Source organism: Heteronotia binoei, chromosome 9 (genome assembly GCF_032191835.1).
Source record: "Heteronotia binoei isolate CCM8104 ecotype False Entrance Well chromosome 9, APGP_CSIRO_Hbin_v1, whole genome shotgun sequence".
NCBI lineage: Eukaryota > Metazoa > Chordata > Lepidosauria > Squamata > Gekkonidae > Heteronotia > Heteronotia binoei.
Window position 1 is genome coordinate 44,522,508 of NC_083231.1, and position 22,198 is coordinate 44,544,705.

General features: G+C 42.2%; 1 protein-coding gene across 2 annotated transcripts in view; it reads right to left on the reverse strand.

Moving 5' to 3' along the window:
* Nucleotides 1-22,198, reverse strand: part of GALNTL6 (polypeptide N-acetylgalactosaminyltransferase like 6) — an 816,075-nt gene that overhangs the window by 596,407 nt on the left and 197,470 nt on the right. The window lies entirely within an intron of this gene.

Consider the following 22,198-nt stretch of genomic DNA (forward strand, 5'->3'; position numbering starts at 1 on the left):
ATATCCTGTCTGCACACAACAGATAAAGGAAAGGGGAGGGGGATAGCTACCTGAAATCAATCCACTACTATACTTCCAGCTATCATTCAGAATACATCACAGGCTACACTGCTGAGAGTCAAGCTCTATGGTATAACCGTACAGTTGTTTACAAAGTGGAGGAGGGGGGTCTGCCCCAGGAGCAGCTTGAGAAAGACCTTTGAACAGGGCCCTCAAAGCCAACAGTACCTTGCTGCCTCTAAAGGATTGTCTTTTTATTTTTAAAATGCAGTTCTGGGTGCAGCATTAGGGATGCAGGAAAGTCTCAGGACAGCAAAAAGCATGTTAGGACAGGGAGTGTCTAACTCATTTGTTAGAAGGGCTGGATCTGACATAAATGAGATGTTGTCGGGCTGGGCCATGTCAGGCCTGGCCACGTGTGTTCCTATTTAAGTTTAGGTAGCAGAGGTATAAACTTTATAAGGACACAAACAAAGGCAATTAAAAGTTTTGGGTTTTTTTTTTTTTTAAAAACCCTTAAAATAAAACATGTTTAAAACATTAGCATTTGTCGGTGTTAAAGATGCTTTTTTTGTATCTCTCCCATGGGATCCAGGGAAATGGGCAAAGGAAGCTCTGACTCTTTCCTTCCTTCCCCAGGGGACCAGGATGGAGAGGAGCCTCAGCCCATAGATGGAAGAAAGGCTTGGCTTTGTGATTGAGAGAATCTGGCAAAGCAAGTGATTTGCCCCCCCTTCCTCCCCAAGGGAGCAGCCTCAGGCTTTGCTCTATAGCTCCTATGTGATGGAAGAAGCTTGGCAAAGCAAGCTGTGATGCAGAAGGGAGCAAGAGAGATGCAGAAGGAAGCATATAGCCAGTTGCTCAGGGGCCTGATAGGAGTTCTCCGGGGGCGTGATTCGGCCTCCAGGCTGCATGTTTGACACCCCTGTGTTAGGATCTGCTACATTTCCTCCAAGACTGAAGCAACCATGCTTACTAAGCCCAACAACTAAACCAGGGTGCTGAGAGTTATTACAGTAATTGCCAGCCTATAGGTATTTTGTCCAGTAATCTAGCCTTCTCTCCGTTTCCTTGTCAACTCACCCAGATCTTGCAAAGCAGTAGTTAGGTTAAAAAAAACCTTTAAAAAGTAGTTAAGATTTTTTTAAAAAAACTTTCCTTCTTATAATTTCTCTCTCTCTTTTCCACATGTTTCTCATTCATTCCTGTCTCCTTTTACCTATTTTCCCCTTGTCTCCCCCTTTATTTTTAGGGTTGCCAGCCTCAGGTGGGGCCTGGAGATCTCCCACTTTTACAAATGATCTCCAGGTGGTAGAGATCAGCTCCCCTGGAGAAAATGGCTGCTTAAGGGAGGGGTGGACTGGACTCTATGGCATTGTACTATGTTGAGGCCCCTCCCCTCTCTAAATCCCACCCTTTCTAGGATCCACCCCCAAACTCTCCAGGTATTTTCCAATACAGACCTAGCAACCCTATTATTTTCACTTCTTGGTCTCAAGACCTCATCCCTATTCTGCTTGGCAAAGAATGTGCTTAAGAGTAGTATAGCAACAAACCTTTGTTAATAATTCGATGTCATTGGGCTAGCCTGGGTCATCCAGGTCAGAACTATCAGTGCTTATGAAAAAATGCAAATAAAAGAAAAAGCATGTCTGAGGGAAGGGATATGGGTAGTACAGATAGATTGAGTATATGCAAACTGTACAAATTCTTTAGTTCCATTGCCTAATTGTACTCCTGTAATGAGGAGACTAGCTTTATCTTTAATAAAGGTAAAGGTAGTCCCCTGTGCAAGCACCAGCTGTTTTCGACTCTGGGGTGACGTTGCTTTCACGTTTTCACAGCAGACTTTTTACAGGGTGGTTTGCCATTGCCTTCCCCACATTTTCCTCCCAGCAAGCTGAGTACTCATTTTACCGACCTCGGAAGGATGGAAGGCTGAGTCAACCTTGAGCTGGCTACCTGAACCAGCTTTCGCTGGAATCGAATTCAGGTCATTAGCAGAGGGCTCCGGCTGAAGAACTGCAGCTTTACCACTCTGCACCACAGGGCTCCTTTACCTTTAATGCTTAGCCATAATTCCACTTTAACATTTCCTGACTTATCTATAGAAGAGGAAAAAGATTTGACTCCTGGGAAAGATGGTCTCCAACTTTTAGCCACACAGACTTTTTAAACCACCAAGGCTTTAGGGGAAGATCTTTGATAAAATTAGTACTTTATCCCAAGTTCTTTCTACCAATTTTGGGGACTCACTGATTTTAGTAATGAAGTTTTCGTAATCAATTTAACACTGGGGATTCACTCTGTAATATTATATGTCACATACAATTCCATGTGAACTGAAGCAAAATTGGTTTCTTTTGGGTGAAATGTTTGATAAAATTAAAAGGAAGGAAAGGAAACAATAATTGTGTAACAAAAAATCAGTTTATTGGATAGAAAGAAGCTTATTGTGTAGAACAGTCCCAACAAAGTACGGCACAGGAGAATGGAACTGTAGACTGCAACAGAGCAGGAAGAAAACGTACTCAGTTTCTTCACTAAATGGCAGGGTCCCTCATTCTGCTACAGAATCTGCCTTAGGACACAGCTACTCAATATGATCAACCCATCCTGGATAATGGGTTGTGACCAGACTTGCAGACATTGGGAGACTCACTTAAAAAGAGTTTGTTTGCTCAGAGCTGTGAAGGGGCCCTGTGAGGTGGAAGATGGAGCTTCCCGTTTCCATCCTATCCCACTTTGCCAACGGAAAGAAAGGTGGAGGGCTTTTGCTCCTTTTCTCTACCTCCATGTACCTTAGGAAGGACATAACTTATAGAGTGGGCATAACTTATAGAGTGGTCTTGTCCTGGCATTTTTTTTCTGCAATTCTGATAGGTCAGGCACAAAGCCTCTTTTAGAAATGTCCTCCCCTTTCAAAATGAAATATTTTAAAATCACAATGAGACTTTAGGTGCATATCTTCTCTTTCACCTGAATCAAACATAATGGAGTATGCTCATTCTTTGTCATGACTTACTAGTGAACATAATTTTTCTCTTCTTGCAGACATTTACCACTTCAGCTTTAGCATACTACGCTTTCAGAAGTCTCCTTCTTAAATTACATTGTCAAAGCAACAACCACCACACTCTTGATTGCATGCCATGCTGCTTTTACAAAACTTGTGTTTAAGCAAAAAGTAATTGCTTTAGATTAATACTCAAATAATTTGTGTACTTTGCCCTTTGTTTTCTATTAACCTTGGGGCTTTAACCTTTTAGATATTCTTTAGCATTTTCCTCCTGCTGTCCCCACAGACTATACAGACAGCCACAAAACACAATGAAATTGCCTCATCTCCCAATTTGTATTCTTGAGTCCATATGACATTACCAATCTCTGCAGTAATAAGACTTCATAAAAAAAGGTCAAAATTTGCCATTGGCAAAGAAGGAGCTCAGCTTGATGACTTATAACATACAATGCTAAGCACCTCATATATCTGCTACTATGATTAATGACTTATTGATTACCAATATGCAAGCTCACTACATTTGAGGAAAAAAACCCTTCATTTATTTTTCATAAAACACAAAAGTCATTTAGATTAAGTTATCTTCCTACACTATTCCCTTTCTCAATCGTTTTAAGTCTCACTCATAAGAGTCAGTTAATTTATTTGAATGAAAACATTTTAAAATGTTCATATACTGAAATGGAACATGAGCCCTGAAGTCAGAAGTTTGTTAAGAGTCTCCCTGAGATTAAGGTCTCATAGATCATAATCCATATTTAGGCATTAAATAATTTAGGCATTAAATTGCAAAGAACTACCTTCAGCTCCACAAGACTTAGAAAATTAGTTACACTGAAGTCAATGACATAAACAGATCCCCCAGTTCTGTCAAGGTGTGCTTTTTTGAGGGGAGGGGGGCAGGTTCTGATCATCAACGTGTGTTCCTTCATTCAGTCCTCAGCACTACTGATTACAAGACTGTCCTCATTTCTTTGAAAGCCCATGAATATACAGTTGTGCAGTTTTGAGAAAAGTGCTCCAACAACTTATCTAAGGTGGGTGGGAGCACAATCCTGTAACCCCAGAAGCATAGAAAAACTAACAATTCCAGTACCTTAAATAAGGTTTCCCCAGGGCTTTCCCCCCCCCCCTCTGGCTGATGGAGCAGAACAGAGTTCCAGAACCTCTTTGTGGAAACAAAATTCTCACAAAAAGTTTAAAAGTTCATGAGGGGCACCTATGTATTTCTCCTTCATTTCCCTTTTGAAAGTTCCAACACTTTTTTTTCTGGGGAAAAAGCCCTGGTTTTCCCAGTATTTGCCAAGCACAAAAACCAAGAAAAAAATGGGTGTATGGGTTCACTTTTCCAGTAATCAGGGGTTTTTTTTGAGCAAGAACACACAGGTCTATCTGGCTTGGCATCAGGGCGTGTAGTCTAATATTCAAATGAGTTCCTGCTGGGCTTTTTCTATAAATAAAACCCTGTGTGAAACAACGGTGATGTCAGGGGGTATGGCCTATTATGCAAATGAGTTCATGCTGAGATTTTTGGAACTCATTTGCATATTTGTGATAGAAAAAGCCCTGCCAGCAATCCTAGGGTAATAACATTGCATAAGTGTTAAACCAAATATTTCCCCATGCTTGTGGAACAACCAGGAGTTTTAGGACAATCACTGAAGCATTTTCCACCATAATTTATTTATATTTATTTGATTTGTATCCTGCTCTCCCCTAGTATCCTGAGATTGTGAGGTTATGACATTACACACCCACAGAAAAAGCAAATAAATTCCCTAGCATCTACACCAATTGAAATCTATGAAATTCCACTTCATTGGATTCTGCTCTTGTAAGTCATAACCATTAGGGAGGGATGGAAAATCTCAAGCAAAATCCAATATAAGAACACTGAATGATCATGCTTAATTATTTTGTATTAAGTATTCGCTTGCTTAGAGTACTTTTTCATATTTATTCAAAAAAGGGATCTCTGGATTAAGTGTGTATGTATTATCTACTTCCAGGGCTTGAATTCAGCAGGAGCTCAGAGGAGCCAGGGTCTGCATGCACACATTTCCTGGGGCATACGCAAATGAGATGTGCTACTGAGCTCCTGCACCTTTTTCCCCCTACAAAACGATCCCAGTCTACTTCTTTCTACTTATCTCACTACCTCACGTTGATTCATTACTACTGAAATGAGTAAGACTGAAAGTGACAGAATATTGAGAAGGTTGTTAGAAACAGGGAAAGGCCATTTGGTATTACCACTAACTCGCTCTGTTTAGAGGAGGAGGAATTGGATTTATACCTCACCCTTCACTAGCCAAAGGAGTCTCAGAGCAGCTTACAAATCTCCTTTCCCTTCCCCCTCCCACAACAGACACCCTGTGAGGTAAGTGGGACCAGGGGTGCAGACTTTTCAATTTCCTGGGGGGGAGGGCTGGGACCCAGTCAGAGGCATTTGATCCAGTGACATCATAGGGAGGAGCCAGTGACATCACAGGGAGGGGCCTCCATTAACATTACCTATGAATTTTATGGAGAAGCTCCCTCCCCTTAAATTTAGGGAGCACCCCCCAACAATGCCCATGTACTGGGCCAAACCCAGGAAAAGGTGGGAGTTGGCCAGTGGTTATAGTGGTATCTCAGAGCTCTCTTGCTGTGGCCTGCTTTTGAAATTCACTTTTAGAATAGTCACTGCAAATATGCAAATATACATATCATGTGCTCATAGAATTGGATCCCCTGGTCCAATGTTTTTGAAAATTGGATGGTGTTTTGAAAAGAGGTACCAGATGCTATGCTGAAAATTTGGTGCCTCTACCTCAAAAACCAGCCCCTCCAGAGCTCCAGATACCCACAGATCAATTCACCATTATACTCTATGGGAATTGATCGCCACAGGGAATAATGGAGTGTCCAGCAGACATTTCCCTTACCCTGCTGTTTTCTGATGACCCTGAATCAGGGGGAGGGCCTCCAAACTGAGGGATCCTCTGCCCCCAACTGGGATTGGGAACCCTATGCCTAGGTGGTGAAAAATTGTCAATACACACTAGGGGTGGGCACAGACCCTAACACCAAACAAAATTTGGCCCAGACTTTACCTTGTTTGAGGTTTGGACAGTTCAGTTTGAAAGTCACATGTTTGGACCAGGAAGTCTCTGGACTTTCTGCCTGGTTCAGAACCTCTTGTGCACTCTTGCCAAATAAACTCCACCCATGGAGTTTCGTGCTGAAAAGTGGGTATGGGTGGGATATTTCCAGCCATCAAGGGACCAATAGTGACAGTCTGAAGCTGAAAGGCAAGTCTGATTTCCAATCACAGGCATCGATCTGACTTCCTCAGGATGGGGGGAGGGAAATGTATATAATCACTGGAGGCGCATTCCTTTCCTCTGTTTGCATCTGGTTTTTGCAAGTCTTGTTCTCCTTGCCTGTGAAAGAATATATTTTGGTGGACTGAAGGGGGGGAATTACTGGTGCAAATGGAGAAATCTGTTGAATCTCCTGGCCTCTATACAAACTGTCAGAGTAAAAGCATCACCTCTCTTTTTTTTCTCCTTTCCTTGCATTCAGAGCTACATTTCTTCTCCCACACCACCATTTTCTTTGCTGTGAGGAGTGGGAAACATGAATAGATTTTTTTTTCTTTTTAAACATGTTTTTGATTTGATTTGGGGGTGGACTGTTCACTTTTGTGGGTTCTGAAAACCGCCCTTTCTCTGCATGCTGGCTGTAGGGTCCCCTTTCTGCTCCTCCAAAAAGCACCCCGTTTCTTCCTGTATTGCTTGAGTCTCTGTCTGGGGGGTATCCTCTCTCCTCTCCCATTCAGGCACCCAAACTACCTACAGATTTCTGGGGGGCTTGGCCTTTTCCCTGTCTGTAGGATCCCCTTTCTGCTCCTCCAAAAAGCACTTTGTTTCTTCTTGCGTTGCTTGAGTCTCTGCCTGGGGGGTTTCCTCTCTCCTCTCCCACTCAGGCACCCAAACTATCTACAGATTTCTGGAGGGCTTGGCCAACTGCCCTCTTCCACGGCTGTGGGGTACCCTTTCTGCTTCTCCAAAAACATCATTTCTCCTCTGCTACATATTCCCACACATTCCTTTAGCTAGTCCACCAGTGCCCCCTCCCACAGTGGTGCAGTGAGTCCCGGTTGCCAGGTTTGGTTGTTCCTGTCACCTTCCCAGGTAGGATGGAAGGCTTGGCCCCAATCAGTCATCATGTCACCAGGGTTGGGTGGCTGGTCACAGGAAGACACAGCCACCTGAAGCCATGTGTGTGGTCCCTTGGGAGATACTCTGGGAGTCTGATGCCTGTAGTTTAACCAGATCCACACTGTAGTGTCTCAAAATGGTGCAGGACAACTCCTCCAAAAACAGTTTCCAGGAGACACCTTGCTTGGTGTTCTGCTACTTGGATCCCCCCAAATCTGACATGCATGTAACATGTGGGCCATGTGGAAGGTCACCCCAGGGAGGAATTGTGTGTTGAAGCTCACCCAGGTCAGTTTTTGTCACTCCTGAACTAGCAGAGGTGACATCCCTTTGAAAAGCATTACATGGAATAACCTTTTTTAGGATCTGTAACTCAGCCCCACAAAGTCCAATGTGGACCAAACTTGGCGAGTACATTGAAGAGTGTGATCTGGAGACAACCTGCCATTTTGGAACCTCAAACCCCTGTGTGGGGTTTTTTAAAAACTAGACCAGTTCGCTAACTGGTTTGCGAACCAAGCTGTGGTTCAGTTTGTGAACTGGTCTGGAAACTGGTTCAGTTCTGTTTGTTAACCGAACCAGCATTTTCTGGTCTGTGCCCATCCCTAATACACACCTACTTGACCAAGTCTTTAAGAGTGTAGTCATTTTGAGAAGAAGAAAAAAAAGCTTGCTGGGGCCATTAATTTTCAAAAGGATCTGGTTCAGCATCCACTTAAATGAATGAAAACAATCACAGGCTTGAAGAAGACACAAAACATCTATCTGCCAAAAGAACCTCCAAATACTATAGCAATATGTATACGACATAGCAATACAATGTTATTCCTCCCTCCGATTTCTTCTCCAATCATTAACTAGTTGAACAAAGTTTGAGTCCAATAACACCTTTAAGACAAACAAGGTTTTATTCTGTTTTAGCTCAATTAGCATTTCTAAGAAGCTGAGGTTGTAAAGTCAATACACCAATAACGTCTTTGCAGCCCAGAGGGAAAATCACACATAGACTCAACCACCCCATTCGTACCTTTGAAGATAATGATCTCTCCTCTTTGAAAATTTAAATTGGAAGCCCCAAGTCCTGTGTTGGTTGCCTGGAGGGGGCTCAGTCCCCGCTGGAAAATCCAGGGGGCAGCTCGGGCCCCCGTGTAGTTTACGTCTATGAGTGGGACTGAGAGAGCCTCCCAGAAGTTGCCCTCTCTGACAGCTATGACTGACCCAAGACCATCTCAGCAGCTGCAAGTGGAGGAATGGAGAATCAAACCTGGTTCTTCCAGATAAGAGTCTGCACACTTAACCACTACATCAAACTGGCTGAGCCTGGGAAGTGTTGCCAAGCTAAAATGTATGCATATTTATCCCATTCTGGAGATTTAATAATCACGCTTAAAGGTTTGACATGAATATGGTCATCAAGTGATCTTATCTTGCTTGGTATCATTCAATTGCACACAAGGAGAATTCCTATTAGGAACTAAAATATCTCATTTACTGGAAAATAGCCAATATGCTTGAGGTTATGGACGGGTCATTAACCATACAACTTGTATTGTAACATGCACAATCGCTTTGACCTCTCCTTATGCTTGCACAGTCTCATGCATCCTCTAAATGACCAGCATCAGACAAGCTATATTGTCTGCTTTTTTTACCTGCACAGTGATTTTAAGAACTGTTTGCAAGATCAATTATGTTACTGAAAAGACACTGAAGGCATACAGAGACACTTAAGTAGCATGTTTCAACTCAAAAAATCTCAACTTTTTCTAGGGTTGCCAATTCCCAGTTGAGGGTAGGGATCCCTCAGTTTGGAGACCCTCCCCTCACTTCAGGTCATTAGAAAGGAGGGGGGGGTTGAATGTCCGCTGGGCACTCAATTATACTCTATGGAGTATAATGGAGAATTTAACTGTGGGTATCTGGAGCGGGGTGGGGGGGTGTTTTGAGGAAGAGGCACCAAGTTTTCAGCATAGGATCTGATGCCTCTCCTAAAAACAAAACAAACAAAAACTTCACTAGTTTTAGCCCCAAAAGAAGGTGCTCCCATCCTCCATTATTTCCAATAGAGGGAATAATGGAGGATAGAGGCACCTTCTTTTGGGGCTCATACAATTGGACCCTTAAAAGGAGCATGGTCCCTTTATATATAATGGCCAGAACTTCCTTCAGGGTTCAATTGCACTTGTCACAACCTTGCTCCTGGCTTCACCCCCAAAGTCCCCAGATATTTCCTGAGTCATACCTGGCAATCCTAACTTTTTCTCTTTTTACTATGGGCCTTCTAAGAATTGGGACATGGCAGTAGGTGCAGGGGCATGACAATGGCAAGAAAGCAATAATCATTTTAGACAGCAGTGTAATCATACACATTCAAAGAGCTTGTCAAACGATCAGCTCTCTGATTGTTACCAGTGGGCATAAAGCAAGCTAAACTATGAGGATTCCCAAGCATAATGGCTCATCATTGTATCATGCTCACCTACTTGGAAAATGAGCAGCTCTAGCCCCTAACAGCTCTCTGGGTGGCTGTGCTGTTCTGAAAACCATTACTGCTTGCTTAGGTAGATGAGTTAATAGTGGTTGGCAAGATGCAGAGGTTCTGCCCTCTGACTATCTGATGGGATGGATGCCCCCCGTCTACTCCTGTGGTAGTAGTATCCATGCCAAAGGAGGGTGGAGGAGAAGTTGGATCAGGCCTTACAAGAGGCCCAGCACCATCACAACCACATGAGAAAGACAGTCTGTGATGCTTCTATTGTAGAAATAGTTCTCCCAAGTCTTTGGCAATTGCCCAAAGATGATAAGCCCTGACAACAAAAAATGAAGAATGAAGAAATAGGAATGAAGTTCAGGAACAAGAAAAGAAGCTGAGAATGCAGGGATACGGTAATTCTTTGCTTGGGCATGGCCTAACAGCTTGCCTGCTGTCCCTGGAAATTCACCTGCAGAGCTGAACTTATCAGAAGCTCCAACAAATAATGCAGTAAAGACTGACTTATGAAGGCAGAGTAATTTCACTGCTGTAACAAGCAGCATGTTCATAAACTGTGCACAGTTAGAAGAAATCTGATTTGAGCCTCAGGCAAATGATAAGGGGGGAGCAGTGCTGCCTCACAGCTTGCACTGATACGGCACTGTACATCTAGGGCCACGTCAATGAGTTTATGTTCCCTTATCTATTTTTTGTTCTATTTGTCCTTCCTCACCCTATTCCTCTAATAACGTGCTGAGTTAAATTAGGATATATCTGCTCAGGTTTTTCTAAGGCATCAAACGTGCTTCTTTTCTACCATTACCAATGTATGCTCAGAGTTATTATTCAGCCTCGAGCCAAAGACTGGGCAGATCAGTCAAAATTAGTTTCCTAAATTCCCATGCTTGCACACTCTAGGGTTGCTATCTTTTATATTTTAAAGCATCAGCTCCAATCCAGGCTATATTCTCCCCTAAAAACAGCACTGTCACAACACTGATTACTGGAGGAGTGCTCAACACAGACATGTATTTAAAAAATATGCGCCACCATCACACAAGAAGTATAACAGAAGATAAAAAGGGCCCTGGTGCCAGAACAGAATGGATACTACATCTACTGACACCCATTCACAAGTTTCCTTCTTGACAATGATCCTTTGATGCTTTCTTCAGTTGCTTTAAAAGCCACCAGTAAACTGGCTCATGCCTGTGCTGGAAGAGCCTCTTCCATCATAGGAAGGAGCCATCCTCAATGGAACAGATCTATGAAACCATAGGCTCTATACCGACACAGGACCAGGGCTTTATTTCTGGGGGAACATGGCAGAATAGAGTTCCAGAACCTCTTAGTGGAAACAAAATTATCAAAAAAAAGTTTGGAAGTTCATGAGAGGCACCCTATGTGTTTCTCCTTCATTTCTCTCTTGAGAGTTCCAGCACCTCTTTTTCCAGAAAAAAAGCCCTGCACAGGACTGATTACAAGTCAAAGGGGTGGGAAGCTAGTGACTGTGATCTTGCCTGCATATGACCTGCACAGGTAGAAGCAATTAAAGTGGAAGAGTTAGTGTTGCCAAATCCAGGTCAGGAAATTCTTGAGATTTGGGTGTGAAGCTTGGGGAGAGTGGGGTTTGGGGAGCGACCCCAGTGGGATATAGTGCCATAAAGTCCACCCTCCAAAGCTGCCATTTTTCTCCAGGAGAACTGATCTCTGCTGTGTGTTGATGAATTGTGATTCTAAGAGATCTCCAGGCCCACCTGGAGGTTGGCAACACTGGGAAGCATCAATTGTTCTATGGAATACTTGTCTCCTATCTCCACACTTCTCTGCTCCTCATTTGGCATCATATAGGAATCTTGGTTGTAAGGATGTCATATTGATCCAGACCATCATCAGGAACCTAAATAGGGGTGGAAAAGATGTAAACTAGTGTATGCTGTACCGGTTTACTGAAACTTCTTATTTTAGGGATCTAAGAAATTTATTTTCTTCCTGTCTGCTCCAATATTTTCCTGCAGTCTTTCATGTTCCATGCTGTTCATCTACATAGAAAGTCCACTAGGTGTAGTGGTTAAGTGTGGGACTCTTATGTGGGAGAACCAGGTTTGATTCCTTACTCCTCCACTTGCAGCTGCTGGAATGGCTTTGGGTCAGTCATAGCACTTGCAGAGCTGTCCTTGAAAAGGCAGCTTCTGTGAGAGCTCTCTCAGGCCCACCTACCTTAGACTCCCACCAGTCCAGCTTCCGTTTGGGCCATGGGACGGAGACAGTGCTGGTCGCCTTAGTGGATGACCTCCAGCGGCATCTGGATCGAGGCGGTGTGGCGGTGCTGATGCTGTTAGACCTGTTGGCTGCATTCGACACGGTCGACCATCGGCTACTGGCCCGCCGGCTCACCGACGCAGGGATTAGGGGGTTGGCCTTACAGTGGCTCTCCTCCTTCTTGATGGATGGGGACAAAGGGTGGCAATTGGGGGAGAGCTGTCCCGGAGGCACCCACTAGCATGCGGGGTGCCACGAGGGGCAGTTCTCTCTCCGATGTTGTTTAACATCTACATGCGCCCCCTTGCCCAGATCGCTCGGAGGTTTGGGCTTGGGTGTCACCAATATGCAGATGACACCCAGCTCTATCTACTAATGGACGGCCGACCTGACTGCGTCCCAGAAAACCTGGACTTAGCATTGCAGGCAGTGGCAGGTTGGCTCAGGCTGAGTGGGCTGAAGTTGAACCCAATGAAGACAGAGGTCCTTTGCTTGGGTCGCAGTGCCCTGGGAGGGGAAATCCCCGTGCCGGTCCTTGACGGTGTGCCGCTGAAAGCGGCCCATAGGGTCAAGAGCTTGGGGGTTCTTCTGGAGCCTTCATTATCAATGGAGGCACAGATAGCGGCCACTGCCAAGTGCACATTTTTTCACCTTCGATGGGTGAAGCAACTGTCCCCCTTCCTGGAGCCCCGGGACCTAGCAATGGTGATCCATGCTACAGTCACCTCGAGATTGGATTACTGCAACGCCCTCTACATGGGGCTGCCCTTGTGCCGAACTCGGCAGCTGCAGCTGGTGCAGAACATGGCGGCTAGGCTGTTATTGGGACTCCCAAGATGGGAGCACATACAGCCGGGGCTGCGCGGACTGCACTGGCTGCCAGTAGTGTACTGAGTCCGTTACAAGGTGCTGGTTATCACCTTTAAAGCCCTATATGGCCGAGGACCTGCCTACCTGAGGGATCGTCTCTCCCCATATGAGCTCCAGAGAGCGCTGAGGTCAGCAGGGAAGAACCAGCTGAATATCCCTGGGCCAAGGGAGGCCAGATTGAAGACCACCCAGGATCGGGCCTTCTCAATTGCAGCTCCACTGCTATGGAATCAACTCCCAGAGGAGGTGCGGGCCCTGCGATGCTTAGATCAATTCCGCAGGTCCTGTAAGACCTACCTCTTCAAAATAGCCTTCACCTAATGCCAAGCTAAGAAAGTGTCGCTGGATATGTTTTTAGCCACAGAATGTATCAAAGATCTAAGTTATAGCACCATAATTAATTTTAATACAATTTGTAAATGGATTTATGTCGATTTTATAATAAGTGTAAGTACTATGTATAATTTTATAATTTTATTGTATTGTATTCATATGCTGTGAGCCGCCCTGAGCCTGCCCTTGCGGGGAGGGCAGGATACCAATAAAAAGTATTATTATTATATTACCTCACAGGATGTCTGTTGTGGGGGTGGAAGGGAAATGAGATTGTAAGCCACTCTGAGACTCTGAGATTCAGAGTGAAGAGTGGGGTATAAAGCCAATATCTTCTTCCTCTTCTTCCTCTTCCTGTTCAATATCGGTACACAGAAAATAATTTCTATGTATCTTTTATGAAAACAGTATTTCCAATGAAAAACTGATAAGAATTTATAACCAGCCTCCACAGTTTTTGACAATATTAAGGAATAAAGATAACTCCTGAACAAATGCCTACAAGTCTACATTGGATCTCTCTATTGATTTACTATTTAGAAAAGCAGATACAGACATAGATGAACAATGCTTATTTAAAATGATAATGGATATGATTAATTTGATGTCCTATGTGTGGATATGCCCTTCAGGCCTGCGCAGAGGAATTTTTTAGGTGAAGCGCAGTGTGCGCGGTACTGGCTCCACCCTTTCACCTGGGGGTCATCTGCCATGGCCCAGTAAGCCGGGACGCCGGCAGTGAGTCCTCCAGGTGGTAGGTGTTACATTAACGAGCTCTATCTGCCCGGGTTTGATGTTAGAGTTTTCCTTCTCTTAGGCTGACGAGGTTGGTGGGCCCAGCCTGCCCATCCGGTTATACCGCCGGACACTTCGGTCGCACCATGACGTAGCAAACTCTGTGAAAACGGGGGGGACCAGCGAGAAGGTGTTGCTACGGATGCAGTAATGCAGGAGAGGCCATTGCAGTGACCATCTGCCAGGCATAGCCAGACAGTGACCACGCGGCGTTCACTACACCGGGAGAGGAGAGGCTATGTATTGCGCATGCACTTTCCCTGGGGGGGGGTAGGTTTCCCAGAGGGAGCCCACCCCCCACCACCCCTATAGACACAATGCTATAAAAGTAACTTCTACATAAAAATAATGTATTGCAGTGAGCACTGTTTGTAGTTACAGTAGAGAGAGAGAGAGACCAGGTATGTTAAGAAAGAGATTGTCAGGGTTGAATCATGCTGCTGTATATGGATAACTGAGAGAGAAATCGTAGGTCAGGTTCCACCCTGATGAAGCTATTTCTCTGGCTGACAACTGTCAAAGACATCTTGGGAACCCATGAATATTCAAGCGTTGTTCAGTGGCATATTTGGCATTTAGAAGCTGGGAAAATAGAACTCATGAAATATGAAAAGACTGTTCCATGTCGCTTTGTAGCAAATGTTTCCATTAAGATGATATATGAACAAATTCACACCTTCATCTTCTGAGAGCGCTCTACTGTATTTTCAATCAGATATATTACTTTTGCTTTGAAAGAATTAACATTGGTCTACATTCACTCTCCTGCTAGGAAGATCTCTGAGGCTTGCGTTATTGCCAGTGTATTAAATGGCTCTTAATATTGATAGATGGTTGGAGACTCAAAACAAGTGCACTTTTTTCATAACAGAATGGAATTTTCTGCTAAAAGGAACTTTCTAAAACCAGGATGTTCTCTCTCAATTGCCAGCAGCCATTGAGATGGCACTCAGTTATATCTAGCACCATTTGGCTTTTCAGATTGATCATTCTAAATATACAAAAACACTGTCAGGATGCACAAGATCAAAATCAACTCTATCCATCCTTGATCACCATAGTTCCAGTTGATATTGCTTGCCACACCTGCTGCATTAAGAGAAGATAAAGAAACAGTATGACACTTGATAACTTTAGATGCTCTTGCTTAGTTTTATTCAGGCACTATAGATATGGATATAATTTTGGAGGCAGTTTAGATTTTGTACATTTATTTTTGTATTGTTTCTCCTCAGTAAAAACAACAACAACAACCCCCCCCCCCAATATAGGAGCCCCTGGGGAACTAACAATACTAAAACATTCATATTTTGTGAATATTTGACTGCAATTCCTGTATATCTTAAAAGTCTATTAAAAATAATGTTTGGAAAAGGACTAACAAAATTCATTCATTCATTCATTCACTCAATCAATAACCTTTATTGGCATTATAAAATCCATTCCAGAATATTTTTTTTTATAAATCAGAGCTCACTTTTTCATATTAAATATTGTGCTTGGTGCCGCTGAATTCCTATGTTATTCTACTGCTGAAAGCTAAGACATCTGTGTGCCATCAAGTCACTTCCAACTAATTGCAAACCCTATGAATTAGTGACCACCAAAATGTGTTATCATTAACAACCTTGCACAAATTTTGCAAACTAAGGCCATGGATTCCTTCATTAAATGAATCAATCTCATTTTGGATCTTCCTGTTTTCCTGCTGCCTTCCATTTATTTTCTTATCATCTATTGCCTTTTCCAGTAAGTCTTGTCTTCTTGTAATGTGACCAAAGTATGATAGCTTCAGTTCAACCATTTTAGCTTCTAGGGAGAGTTCAGGTTTGATTTGATCTAGAACCCATTTATTTGCTTTTTGAAGAAGATATTGGATTTATATCTCGCCCTCCACTCCGAAGAGTCTCAGAGCGGCTCACAATCTCCTTTACCTTCCTCCCCCACAACAGACACCCTGTGAGGTGAGTGGGGCTGGAGAGGGCTCTCACAGCAGCTGCCCTTTCAAGGACAACCTCTACCAGAGCTATGGTTGACCCAAGGCCATGCTAGCAGGTGCAAGTGGAGGAGTGGAGAATCAAACCCGGTTCTCCCAGATAAGAGTCCACGCACTAAACCACTACACCAAACTGGTTCTCCTTTTTGGGGATCCACAGGATCTGTAAAACTCCTTCCATATCACATTTCAAACTTTCTTTCTGTCAGCTTTCTTTACTGTCCAGCTTGCACACCCACTCATAGTAATGGGGAATACTGTCATATGAATTATCTTGATCTTGGTCACCAGTGACACAGCCTCATACTTAAAAATATTTTCTAATTCCTTAATGGCTGCCATTCCCACTCCTTCTTAGTTACAGTCTCCCTTTTCCCACACTAATGCAATACAGATCAAAGATTTTCTTAATTTGTTAATTTTACTATTCTGCTATTGGATTTTAACTTTGTACCACTGCATTCTAAACCCCACCAGCTATATGTAGCTCTGCTTACCATACCTCATTCCTCGTCTGAAGAAGTGTGCATGCACATGACAGCTTACATTCTGAATAAAAGTTTGTTGGTCTTAAAGGTGATACTTGACTCCTGCTTTGTTCTACTGCTTCAGACCAACATGGCTGCCCACCTGGATCAGTCTTCCTTTTGGTTGACGATGGAGCCAAGGAATAGAACATCTTTTAACAATTACAATTTCGTCAATGTCAGCCTTAAAGTTGTATAATTCCTGACCATTAGAGCGATTCCTCAGTGGAACAGGCTTCCTCGGGAGGTGGTGGGCTTTCCTTCCTTGGAGGTTTTTAAACAGAGGCTAGATGGCCATTTGACAATGATGAAGATCCTGTAAATTTAGGGGGAAGGTGTTTGTGAGTTTCCTGCATTGTGCAGGGGATTGGACTATATGAACCTAGAGGTCCCTTCCAACTCTATGATTCCTCAGAATTCATTACTTATTTGTGTGATGGTCAGCTTTGGCACTTTCAGTTTTAACCTTCATCAGTAATCATTTCAAATCTTCACTATTTTATGCCAGTAATGTGGCATCATCTTCATATCTCAAAACGCAGATGATGCTGGATTTTCACTCTACCTTCATCTAAATCTAATCCAACTTTCCTTAAGGTTTGTTCTGCATATAGATTGAACTGTACATTCTGTGTTTCTTATATCCTCTACTTGCTGCATTAGAAACTTCAATGTATTTTTAAAATATTTTTTAAAAAATTCTACTTTCAAATTGAAGCTACCATGAAAGAAGCAATTAAATGCTATTAAATTAATAATCCTTTCATTGTCCACAAAAATATTTTAGTTGCTATCTGAAAATTATAGTCCATGGATTTCAGAAATTTTTATCTTATTAATAATCAGTATGATGGTATGTGTTGTTATTCGCAAACTTCCAGACTTCTGAACTCTGCTGCAATTAGCTTTGGCGGGGAGGACGGGATATAAACCAAATAAAATAAAATAAAATAAAATAAATAAAATAAATTATAGTACCACTGGATTTCTGTGTTGTTGAAATGAAGCCAGAATGAGATCCTTTGAAGTCAAGCCAAAGATCAGAAGGTGATGATGATAATTTAAAAAGAAAACAAAAATGTATGGAAAGGCAGAACTTGCAGGCAAAAAGCCTACTTTCTCTCAACTGCCCTTGAGTTTCATCAGTCATCCATTAAGGATTTTCATTTCTTTTGGCTATAGCAATAGTCTTTGTGCATTTTTCCTTGTAAATGTCTCTGGTTTAAACCCATAGTTCTCTCAGTTTATGTTCACTTGCACCAAGAAAGTAAATCTGTTCTTTACTTGATAATTCCAGATAAGTAGGAAACAAAGTAGAATAAACTATTATCAGAAAATTTGGGCTAGGAGTATGAAATTAAGCAGGACACTCATAGAACTCTCTGAAGACAATAATTTGTTCATAGTCCCCAAATCAATCTCTTCAATAATATTATTTAGATTAATTTAAGGATTATGAATGTTTTGACATTTTTCTCCAAATGCATTCTAATTTTTGATAATAACAAGTTATGTTCTGTGCCATAATCAACTATTGGTCTTATTTTAGCAGAGATAATAGAACTTCTTCATCTTCTGTTTCCAATTATGTAATCTATTTGGTTTCTTTATTGGCCATCCAGTAATATTCACATATGGAACATGTTCTCAAATAACAAATTGTTGTTTTCACAGAATTCTATGAGTTGTCCTACTGCTTCATTTCATACTCCCAGCCCAAATTTTCTGACAATAATTTATTTTACTTTGATTCCTACTTATCCAGAATTATTATGAAAGATTCTCCTGAACACTTACCTTGACTGTGGAGAATGTAATGAAAAGGCAACAGGAATATACAGGGCATATCAATTTGATTTTTTTCAAAAGTTGTTTTGCCCAATTACACCTCCCCCCCCCCAAAAAAACCCAGACACTTCACAAGTAATAAAATCTAAAGTATTAATAAACTACAGTCTTTCAGTCCTCCCTATCCTGAATTCAACCAGGGCTGTTTTTCTAGCAGGAACTCCTCTGCATATTAGGCCACACACCCCTGATGTAGCCAATCCTCCAAGAGCTTAGAGGGCTCTTAGTACAGGGCCTTCTGTAAGCTCCAGGATGACTGGCTACATCGGGGGGTGGGGCATGACCTAATATGCAGAGGAGCTTCTGCTAGAAAAAGAGCCCTGAATTCAGCTGCTATGATGTCACAAAAGCTTGGAAGTCAGGGATCAATGGTCCTACTTCCATCCACTGGTTGAACTGCTGTTATTTCACAGAATGCTTGCATACATTCTAACTAGTGAAGAATTAAACTGCAAACATTTGGAGATAAGATTTGTATGGCTTTACATGACTTAAAGTATTTAAAATGTGAAAGGTCGAATGGGAAATTAGATAATGTGGTTAGATGCCTTTCAGAAGATACACGGAAGCAGCAATTATTCTTCCACCACAAAGCAGTTAGAAACTTCTGTACAAATGCTTCTTCAACACAGTGCTACTTAAAGGAGTCAGTAAAGATTAAGTCAGGGTGTGAAGACCTCAAAAGGTCAGGTCTGGCAAAAGGAAAGTCCACTGAGCTCCATCTGTAATATTTTTTTCACCTTTTCACCACTTTAGGTACATGATTATGCTCTGGAAATACCAAACCGATACAGTTAAGGTACAAAATATAAAAATGGAAACAAAAATACTGAAGGCTTGGGTAAATTATAGAACTATAATGCTTACTTGCCAATCTTTAAAATGTTACAACACTCTATCTTTGCTCTGCAGATTACGATGGACTTATTATGGGCAGTATCATGGGGCTACAGAAATACCTTTGGTATTTCCTTAATTGTGGCTTTCTGAAAATCAATGACCCTACAAGTGTTCTTATTCAGTGACTAAGTTAAAAGAAAGAGGCCTCAAACTACTGCAAAATAATGAGTAATATAGGATGATTAATTTATGAGTACCCCCGCCCAAGTGCTTTTCTGCATTTTCATTTTCCTTGTTTGTATGTTCCTATGTCATCTAGTGTGTGTTTAAAAAAAACAACAAAACACGTTCCACACATGTTTTGCTCCCACTAGAGGTTGATTTGATATTACATTGATTTGTGTCTGGCATATCTCTCTGCAGATTTAAATTGCAGATTTTTATGTTGAGACATAAAGCAATGTAATAAAATGAACTGACTAATGGAGGGTGAAAAGCACACATGGAACAGGGGGAAAAGGACCTGAAGCAATAAGAACACACAAGCAAGGAAAATGAGAATGCAGAAAAGCCTAGAAATGCCTGCTATTATGAATCACAGTTCAGCTTAAAAGTTTATGATATTTAGAAACCATTGCCAAAATAGTCTTTCATTATACATTGTTGAAAGTTCTGCTTCATCCATTGAAAGCTATATCCATCTACTCTGGAAAAGAATGTTCTGTGCTGTCTCTAACCCCGCCCCCCCTCAAAAAAAAAGAGGCTGTGCTTTTTCTGGGAAAGACATATTAGCAAAACATGCTAGAATTACCTTCCATTCTGTTATTGACAGTTCAAAATGAGCTTCAACGGTATTTTAATATAGCAGATGTGCATCAGATTGTACATCAATATTGATGAATGTACATATTTGCATATTAGAGGTACAAAATGTCAATCCCCCTTTTCAATCTATAGTTTTACCTTTTATTGTCCAGGAGTAAGGAAGGAGTGGAAAACTAATGCTAACACAAATTTAACTGAAATCTTAATGAGATTCCTCAAGAGCAAGCTTTGGAGAAAATGGGGATAATCAGGGCTTTTTTGTAGAAAAAGCCCAGCAGAAATTCATTTGCATATTAGACAAAAACCCCTGGCATCACTGGAAGTGACGTCACTTGTTCAGTAGGTTACTTTTTGCATATTGACACAGAACAGTACAGTGCCATCAGCTGCATTTCATTGATGTGTGTTCTCACACAGCCCAATAAGAGACCTTGTTCCCCTCCCCCCAAAAAAACGCAGCTGGAGAGAGGGAGCCATACATGATGGAGCAGGCAGTGGCAGGCCCAGCTTTTTCTGGGAAGGGGTGCTGATGGATGATTCCGTGTCTCTTGCTCTCTTGGCAAGTCCTTTGGAGACTGGAGGCAGCAGAGAGGACTGAGCCTGTGCTGGGAATGTGCCTTCCTCTCTGAAATAAGGACTCCTCCTGATAAATAGGGGCCACTGGAGCAAATGATGCTGTAGCAGGAAAATAACGGAGCAGCACACATTACTGGTATGAAGCGAGGTTTTTTACGTCTGGTACCAAAAACAGGGCCCAGTTGAGCAGCAGAGCTCCAAAATACTGAACCTCCTCCCCCCAATCCTCAGACCGTCTTTTTAAGCACAAAGCAAGCTTAGCTGGCAGGCTCACAACATTCCCCACCCTCTTGCGACTTCTTCTAGTACTTTTCCATTCCTCCTGTCTACTTCCTTTATCAGCTCCAGCAAGAAGCTCTTCAATGAGGTCCCTTTGTCTTATCCTAATACACATCTGTGAACATACACCCACTGAAGGCTGTCTGTGCTTCTAACGAACATTGCATTGGACACCCTCTTTTTGAAGGCAGAAGCATGCTTTCATTCATTATTATAGGGGTATTCATTAATTATTCAGGGGTCCCCCTTCAATGTGTGTGCGTACACAGTCAGGGGTATATATGGTACTGCAAACAAAACATGACTCAACACTATCAGCATGTCTCATTAATAAAGCTGAAAATTTGGCCCTTATTTTGAAACATACTGAAAAAAATGGATGCTTAATAATACTAAAAGTGTTTTTACTCAGTGACACTACATTTACAGAATGTTGCCCAGATTTATTCCATTTGTACCCTGCTTTTTTCCCCAGTGGGGGCCCAAAGCTGTTTACATTGCTCTTTTCTCCTCTGTTTTTATCCTCATAACAATCTGTGACTGGACTGGGGTCACCCAACAAGCTTCCTTGACAGAATGGGGATTCAGACCTTGGTCTTCTATGTAAAATTTTATAACATTTGTTATAAGTCTGAAAGAAGATGTTGCCACCCTTCAAACTCTGATAAACTGTGAAAATCCTATTTTTAATTAGTTGACTGATGCCTTTAAAAAAAAAATAAACAGTAGGTAATAAATAGTGCTATTGAAAGCATATACACACAGAAGTAATTCACACTGAGTTCAACAGGGATCATTTTCAGTAAGTCTGAAGCTGAAGTCTGGTTAAAGAAGAATCTGTTAACTGAACTGGCACTTCACATTTTCAGGGAGAAATCCATCATGTTGGGTGTCTGGTTAGGAGAATCATAAAGCTGTTTTCTCAGTATGAGATTGTCTAGACTTTGGCACTGCACTCCCCTCAAAGGTCAGGAATGTGACAGTGCTAGACTGCAGATACACCAAAGCAGATGTAGCATGACTCTCCCATACCTGTGTGACAGTTTTCCTTGGCACCAAGGGTTAGAAAAGACTGAAGATGAACAAGGACAGAGCACGGGTTATTGGAAACTGGCAGTGCACAGAAGTTGTTCTCATGGAATGTTTAATGACACTGCTTGAGCATAATTGATTTTATTTCCCAAGAGCCTGGCTACAGGGCTTGTTGATCTTTGCAATGCATTCAGCCTTACATGTTGCCAAAGTGAACAAGGATGTGATAAAAGAGGAAATAGATTCTATCTGTATCCATTTAATAAAAGAGAAAGTAGATGCTGATTGTCAGAAAATGATGTTTTCCCCAAATGC